Source organism: Aegilops tauschii, chromosome 5, assembly GCF_002575655.3.
Source record: "Aegilops tauschii subsp. strangulata cultivar AL8/78 chromosome 5, Aet v6.0, whole genome shotgun sequence".
In the NCBI taxonomy this organism is placed as follows: Eukaryota; Viridiplantae; Streptophyta; class Magnoliopsida; order Poales; family Poaceae; genus Aegilops; species Aegilops tauschii.
This window is the reverse complement of record NC_053039.3, coordinates 435,073,057-435,082,003: the sequence shown is the minus strand read 5'-3', so window position 1 is coordinate 435,082,003 and position 8,947 is coordinate 435,073,057. Positions and strand designations below refer to the sequence as shown.

At 43.9% G+C, this 8,947-nt stretch overlaps 1 pseudogene; it reads left to right on the top strand.

The window, feature by feature from the left end:
- Positions 1-355: 355 nt before the first annotated feature.
- Positions 356-8,947, top strand: part of LOC141022954 (protein FAR-RED IMPAIRED RESPONSE 1-like) — a 63,980-nt pseudogene continuing 55,388 nt past the window's right edge.

The window sequence follows — 8,947 nt, the reverse complement described above, 5'->3', positions numbered from 1 at the left end:
GTCTAACATCAGTTGCCACCTGTCGGTGCCGTTAACTGCCACCATGTTATCTTGTTGCTTGCCATCCTATTTTATTGGTTGTTGTCATCGCTTCAAAATGATAGCTGGCACCCAGATTTCAGAAGAGAGAGTGTATGTGCATGTCCTACTTGCCATGATGTGTTGGTTTCCTACGCAGGAGATGTGATAAGATTGCCGTGTTATCTTGCATGTGCAAACAACAAAGAATGCATTTTTTGTGGACTGTTGATGCGTTCTTGTCCATGCAGTGACTGAAAACACATTGGCAGAAACAAAACGGGGAAGAATGAATCACGAAGACGGCACTGATCCTTGGTTTTCTCAAAGGCCGGAAATGCCCCCTTGGGATGTAGCAGAGTACAGTCAACTCATTTCTGCAGGGCCGTTGCTGCCACTACTAGAGCACTACGCGGGCATCGGTACGATGCATGATAAACAAAAAAGAAACAGTTGCCATGTTCATGACGATGAAGATGTCATTCAACTTATGTCCTACAATCTCATTTTTCGCAGGTTCTTATGACCAAACCACAATCAGGGGGGCACCATGGCAAGTTCAGTCACAGGGCGCTAATGCTGACAAATGTCCGGGCAACCAACTTCAAGTAGCTAATGTGGCAAATCAAGGTAACGCATACGAAAAAGAAAGTTACTGTTGTGGACATGAAATTAAACTTGCAAGGATGGCAAAAGACTCACGAGTTACATCAGAAAAATGTAGGACCTTCATGCAGCACGTGGCATCAGGCGGCAACCATGTACCTGCCATCAACGTTGTACATAGGTGAGTACATGAAGTGAAGTTATGGACAGTGAATTAGGAGAAAGGAACATAGCTAAGAGCTGCAGTTGCCATGCCTGGACAGCTGCAGTTGCCATGCACGGACAGCTGCAGTTGCCATGCCTGGACAACTGGAGTTGCCATGTGTCATAAAATGTGATTGCAAATGTCTAAAAGAAATATGGATGACATGTGTGAACAAACATGTGTGCCATGTATGCACCGCTACATATGCCATGTTGAACAAACTACAGTTGCCATGCAATGACCAACTGCTACCATGATCACAGGTTGTTATGGTGGAACCACATCGGCAAACGTCTCATGGCAAGCTTCACAGTTGCAGGACAGCGCTATTGCAGATAGAGCACATCAAATTGGAATGACAGACAATATAAGATCGGCACATGCGGCACAACAAGGTAAAAAATGTGAACCAGAAAACAGTACTGCATTTGCTTTTGTGGGAATAGCATGTAAGGAAAAGTAGATTTGTAACGGTGGTGGTGGAAAAAACAAACAAAAATGCTACCAAGTGGTCCTGTGCAAAGAGTCATCTATTGTCTCCGGGATTTGCCAATTGCTATAAGAGTGTGTGCAACATTCATGATTGATCGCATTTGCCTAGTGAGCTCAAGCCTAGAATACAAGTTTCGATGCTGGAATATACTGGTTGCCATGTAGTGGCAGCAGTAGTTGCCATGTATGTTGGACTGTGGCTGCCATGGCTATAGAATCCAAGTTTTGATGCTAAAAGAAGCTGGTTGCCATGCATTGGCAACAGTAGTTGCCATGTTTGTTGGACTGTAGCTGCCATGACTGGAGAACTACAGTTGCCATGCATGGCCATATGCAGATTCATGGCTTAATGTGTGAATGATGTCATGCCAAATCACATGCAGTTGTTGTACTCCGTTACGATAAACATGCCATTAAGCAAAAGCTTACGCTCGTACCCATTTGTTTATTGCAGGACCTTCAACTACAATCAACAACGGCGTGGGGACATCTACCGCGGGGAGCTCTGAGCGCACGGAGGACGCGTTCCACCAGCCAGCCAACAATCATGCACAAACAATGCCGAGTCAGTGTCGGAAATGGCAATCGTTCCGGCAATGCCGACAAGCACACCTTTGCACACCAGCACAAGCAACACTCAAGCACATGAAACAGCCGCCGATACTGAAGTGAATGGTGAAACTGATGATGAAGCACAAGGGGATGAATATGGTGGGCAATCAGAAATCATGGTACCTCAGCCATTGTATGTTGGGCAGAGATTTGATTCGTTTGAAGATGCAAAGGAATTCTACCAGACATATGCAAAGTTCCATGGGTTTGCGGTCAACACCGAATACCATAGGAAAATTAAAAAAACAAACAAGTACAGCAGAGGTGAGATGAGGTGCTACAAGGCACGAAGGAACAAGAAGGGTAAAGGTGTTGCGCCTGTCATTCCGGAATGAAAGAGAGGTATCATTGTCAAGACGGAATGCCCTGTCCGGTGTAAGCTGAACGTAGATGGAGCACGGTGGGTGGTCACTGGATATTTTGACGAGCACAACCACGAACTCATAAAGAAGTTTGACCTGGTAAAATTTTTGACTGCCCACAGAGGATTCACCCCCTCAAGAGGAAATTCATAAAGCTGCTACATGATTGTAACGTCGGTCCATCAAGAATGGTCCAGATAATATCCCTCATCCACAGCAAAAATGGGACTCTGAGTAGCATGCCCTACATACTAGCAGGCGTCACAAACCTAAAGGCAAAGTACCCTAGAGAGAGCAGGTTGGCTGACATAAAAGCCACGATAGCCTACTTCGATGAGATCTAGATTTCTTCTACAGGATAAGATTGGATCATGAGGACCGTGTTAGGAACATGTATTGGGTGGATGGTGCTGCAAGAAGAGCCTAAAACATTTCCGAGATTCATTTCGTTCGACGCGACATATCTCACTAATACGTACAAGATGCCATGCGCTCCATTCATAGGAATAAATAACCACAATCAGTCATTGCAGTTCAGATGCGGGCTCGTTCGGAACGAAGACACGGATGGGTACACTTGGATGTTCAAGACCTTCTTGGAGTGCATGGGTGGACTTGCTCCGATGAACATAATAATAGACCAGGATTTTAGCATGCGTGCATGCATAGAGGAGGTCTTTCCGTTGGCAGTGCACAGGCACTGCAGGTGACACATTATAAAGAAGGCTGAGGACCGTTCTTTGCTGATCGTCCAGAGTTGCGCAAGGCATTCGAGCTGTGCATGGACCACAACTTGACGGTGGAGGAGTTTGAAAGGAGCTGGATGGCTATGATTGAAACATATCAAGTCCAAGACAACGAGACGCTTGCTAGCCTATGGGAGAAGTGAATGTACTGGGTGCCGGCCTACTTCATGCAGTGCGTCTTCCCGTTTCTGCAGACTACGCAGTGCAGCGAGGGGTTCAATGCTGTTTTGAAGCGGTACGTGAGCCCTGGCAACTCATTGCTGCAGTTTGCCAAGCAATACACCGCTTTGCAACAAAAAATACTGGGATCTGAGCTACAGCAAGAAGCAAACACTGCGCTCAAGCAGCCAAAATTGCTAACGTATTTACCGATGGAGAGGCAGATGAGCAAGATATACACCGACAAGATTTTTAACAAGTAAGTCAGTTGTGTTACAATCTTATTTGCACAAGCATGAAGGTAGTAGGTGCCATGTAGAATGCAATGCAGTTGAAAAGCTTATTTGAAAATGGTGATTTTTTGAAAGTAGCCATTGAGTACAGAGTAACCATCACTACAAAAAAATACACTTCCGTGATGATACGCGTTTGTCACAGTAGGTCACGTTTTCTGTCATGCATGTACATCCATGAAAAACTTATGACAGAATCAAGATAGTCATACCTGTGCTGTCATAGAAGTGTTCCATGACATTACCAAAATTATCATCACGGAAGTGTCCACTTCCATGACGATAAATCGCGCGTCACAGAAGTGCTTTCGTCAAGGGTGACCGACACGTGGCATCCACCGTAACGGAACGCCGTTAAGCTATCGGGTCTGGTTTTGGATCCGATAACCCATTAACAGCCCCGACCAATGGGGATTTTCCACGTGTAAAATCATCATTGGCTGGAGGAAACACGTGTGGGCTCACCGTTGGGACAGATGTCATCCACTCATTGGACCCAAAGCGCCTATGATACGCCGACACGTGGCACGGCCCAACAGAGGCCCATATAGGTTAAAAAGGCCGGCCCAGTCAAAGGCCCGTAGTACTTACTCAGGTACTAGTGGGCCAGCCCAATAACGTCCTGCTTAATAAAGGCCCATTTACGGCCCGAAGCCAGATCTGGCCCGTTAATTGTTCGCCAAATATTTGGGCCCATTTACGGCCCGAAGCCAGATCTGGCCAGTTAATTGTTCACCAAATATTTGGGCCCAATTACAGCCCAGTGACTTTCGGCCTGTTAGAGGCCCGATGTAGACATGGGCCCATTTCAGCCCGGTGTGACTTTTGGCCTGGGAATGGCCCGTGCTGCCCATGGGCCATATATGGTCTGACAAGACATCGGGCCCACTAATGGCCCGTGATAAAGGTGGCAACAGTTAAGCCCAATGTGACTTTGGGCCTGTTAAAGGCCTCATAATTCGGCCCGTTGATGTCTGTACTAAGCTTTCGGCCTCTTAAAGGCCCATGATATCAGTGGGCCAACTAAGGCCCGAGATATGTTTCGGCCTGGTAACAGCCCGTGATATAACTGGGCCCAAAAAGGCCCCGTCTACATTTCAGCCTGCTGTAGGCCCGTCGACAACTAGTGAAAATTGAGGCCCAATATGCATTTCGGTCTGCTAAAGGCCCATGGTTTCATCTGGGCCGTAACAGGCCAGTACAATATTCAGCCTGTTAATGGCCCAACGCTACCTGGGCCAAACTAAGCGTTGGGTCCACAAAAGGCCCAACTAAAATATAGGCTGGTGTAAGTTGTGGGCCTCGCACAAAGTGTGAAGGCCCAAATGATTCGGGCCCAAGAAAGATGCAGGCCGTCCCAATTATGGCCCGCTAAACACCAGGCCCGTTAGAGGCGAATGTTTCGGCCTGGTCGACTACATCTGATTTTTTTTCAGATAGCGAATGATGGCAGTAACTAGTAAGAATTAAGAACAAACCTACTCTATACAATAAAGAAATTACGGCATAGTAACTAAGAATAAACCTACACTATACAATAAAGGATTTATGGTATATTGCATCCACTGGGCATCGAAGTTCGCCACCAGTGATCATAACGCGCAACGAAGAAGCAGAATACAAAAACTGGGCACCATTGCAGCGTAACAAAATAATACTGAATCGAGACCACTTCCAAGACAGTTCAAGAAAGGTTAGCCTTGCGCGGGAACTGTTGCGCAAGCTGCTGAGCAAGGCTGTGAGACCGGCCTAGCATGTCGGTCATAGCTTCCAGGTGTAGCTGTTTAGCGATGAGGTTCTCATTGGGCTTCTCCGCAATATTTCTTAGAGATAGGACTTCAAGTCGAAGTTGAGTTGCAGAATGCCTTTCTGCTAGAACTTGGGACTAAAGAAGTCGAACTGATTCAGACAATGAATTCTGTGAGCTTGTCTGACCGCTAGTCTCAAGTAACTTGAACACTGCATCAAGACAAGAGTTTGGGGTTGTCTCGCTATCTTCAAGATGTTTTGCCTTCTTTGCTGCAATATATGTTGGGTTTGTCTCACAGCCTTCAGCAGACTTGTGCATGCCATCAGGCATATCACCCTAAAACAAAGCGGAGAGATGACAGGTTTTGCACGTGTATAAACAAAGATGATAACTGTGCTGTCAATTCCATCCAATTTCAAATTAGAAAATAAAGAGTAAGTTCAAAATATCAATAGCATAATTTGGCATTGTTCATAATGCGGGGAGCTTCACCACACTACAGGATTACCATGTCAACATAACAAGCATAGATGAAGGGCAAAGAAAATCATTGTATCTATTTTGGTTAATGTGCATGGCATGTTGTTCATATCATCAGCCACATCAGTAAGATAAAACAGGAGATGGCAAGGTGCAAACGTGGGCTGCTTCACCACACATTGGATTATAGATCCACAAAAACAAGCATAAATATAGGGAGTATTGAGTAATGTGCATGGTATGAATAAGGAATTTGACTTTACAAGTAAAACTTAGAACTTACGGTTCTTGCGAACATGCATTTTGGTAGAAACAGCAAACTAAACAACAGTAAACGATAGGGAGTATGAGCAAATTAAACAGCAGTTGAGGATAAAGGATTTAGAAGGACTGACTTACATTAACAGTTAACACCAGCTTTATAATGCCCTTCTCCATGTCAAGGGAAGGATAACTCAAGAACTTCAGCATAGAATCTTCTTCATAAGCATTGCCTGTACTCTACATTTTGTAGAGAGGAATTATAGATATGATAATACTAGAAGGAATTGAGGATAATGAAGGTAAGATGCAGATTGATGCTACATAATCAACTACCAATCCCTGGAAGTACAAGCATTACAGGACAAAATGTACTGACAAGAGCAATGGGCTACACTTCTGCACTGGCATTGTCTGTGTATTCTAGTTTTTGGTAAGATTAAATATATATCTGATCTTTTTTAGTAAATGGTGGGCAAGGGAGATAAGATGCAGAATGCTACACAATGAACCAATCCCTCTTCCCATAATACAAGAGTGTTTTGAACACTGGTGTACTGTACAAAACATTCTTATATTATGGGACGGAGGGAGTAGCTGTTAATGTAAGTACAGCGATAGACGACGTCCAGTCCTTACAAGAGGACTGCAGAGCTAAACCTCTTCAAAAGCATTGGGTTGATTCTAAATTTATGTAAGAGTCCATACTGATCTTATAATGTCCACCAAATGGACGATAACGAGGCTAACATGTGTGGTCATACAGGGCAAGAGGTACTCACAACAGCAATGCAGTGTGCACTATAGTTGCGAGATTCTGTGGTCCCTTGAGAATGAATGTTCTTCTGCTAACAGTTTTCGTACAAGTGAGACGTTAAGGCAAATGCAGAAATGTAGTTCAAATTGTGCTGTGATATCATAGATAGTACCTTACGCTGCAGCCGAGACCAATGTGTAACAAGATTATTCCAGTCACCGTCGGATAAATGTAGCACCGGAGACTTTACAGAAATATCGTTTAGAGGCTTGCCATCGAAGTGCGCTTGCCTCAGGTAGGAACGATACGTCATCAACGAGTGCTTGAAAAGTGCAACCAACCCTTGCTCGTCTTCACAATCCAGTTTGGTCCTCGCCTATTTAAAAGAATGAAATCTTGTGTCTTCTGTCAGCAGAAACATATACAGTAATGACCATGAATAACATTAGTACATAACTTACGCGTAAGTTGCGGAGGAAGACTGGAAATTGTTCTGTGTCTGCGATATAATCTTTCCATGAAGGAAAGACGTGCACAAAGTTCCTGACAACAATATAAGCTTTGTCTTCTAAACTGGGAAGAAATGGAACAGGGGTCCTATTTGCTGCAATTGGGGCTCTCTCTGGTTCGAAAAGGGATTTGGCAACTGGATTTGGTGTACTCTTTGCTGGAATGGGGGTTTTGCGTCGTAGAGTTGGTGCTATGTCAACTGGCATAATCATAATGTTTGCTGCAGTTGGGGTCTGCTGAGTTGGGGCATCAGAAATGACCAGTGTAGTAGGGCTAGATACTGCTAGAGTTGGGGTGTTTTGTGGGTCAGGTGATATTGCAACTACACCTAATGGGCTATTTGATTTATCAGGTGCCACTACCTTTTCCAAATACTTTGCTTGTGCTCCTCCACGATCAGCAATCGCCCTCTTCCTTTTGAACGTCTGATACAAAAGAACAACATTTGAATGGATAAATATGGTATGATGACAGATGGAATACGTACTGAAAATGGATAGGCATGGCGTATTCACATACACGATGTGTAAACTAAGCTAATGGCAGTTCAACAAAGTAGAAGCAATGCAAAGCATCAGTTGCAAGATATGTGCGACAAATATAACCTTGGAAAGTTAGAGCAAGCACCTTGATGGGTGAATAAGATAGGGCATCTTCCTCTGACTCCTCCACTAGGGAGCTACATTGACTTAGATCTCCCTCTAGCTCAGAATCACTGTTAGGATCATAGTCTGAGAATGAATCTGTAGGTGGAGAGCGTTTGCATTGCATTGCATCCAGACTTGATTTCAGTCCCTTAATGCCAAGTTTGACAGCCATGGCATTGTTCTGCTTTATTCTTTTCATGCGCGTAAGCTCATAATCATTATGATGCTGTTCAGAATCTGAGATTCATGAAAACATAAAAAGTAGTCAGATTATCTATGGAATGCATTGCGGATTCAACTCGAAGAGTGTCTCCCTATAAACCCCTGCATATGCAAAGTTCACCCCCCAACCGTGCTGACCAAACCACACATAGAAATACAAACCCCTTATGTCTCTATAACAGGGAGACACACATTTCAATACTGAAGTAGGAACATTAGAATCATATGAAATTCGTATTTGAACAAATAAACTAAGGAACTATGAGTGGCATAATGTTTAGCTTCAAGGGTGGAGTGTTGGTAGTGCGACACAAAGCAAGTAGGCAGATTGTATTCCATGTAAAAGATCGAAGCCTATGTAAAAGCTGGAAATGACACTTTCTTTCTATACAATGCAGTGTTCGTTGCACACACATGATGGAAGAGATCACATAGAGAAATACTATTCACTCATGTCTATGGTTGCAGTATTTAGAAACATGGTGGTCCACCCTAAAAGAATATTGACAACAAATATGGCAAGGCAAGCATAGATGTAGTGAATCAATCATTTACTTGTGAGCTTACTAGGACAAGTATGCAGAATTGTAACTGCAGTAAGAGACCGTCCAAAATCTGAATCAAGAAGTTTGTCTAGCACTTATTGTTTGCAACTAATCGACGTGAATAATTGGATATTATATCGAATGAGTAAGAAAGACAAGTAAAATTGTCAACAAACCTGGCTTGCGGTAGTAATCTGGGTCAATGTCACTACGACCAACAATCCAAAATGACTAGTGTCTGTTCCTAGGGCCGGAATTTGGAAAACCCTGGGAACTTTACAG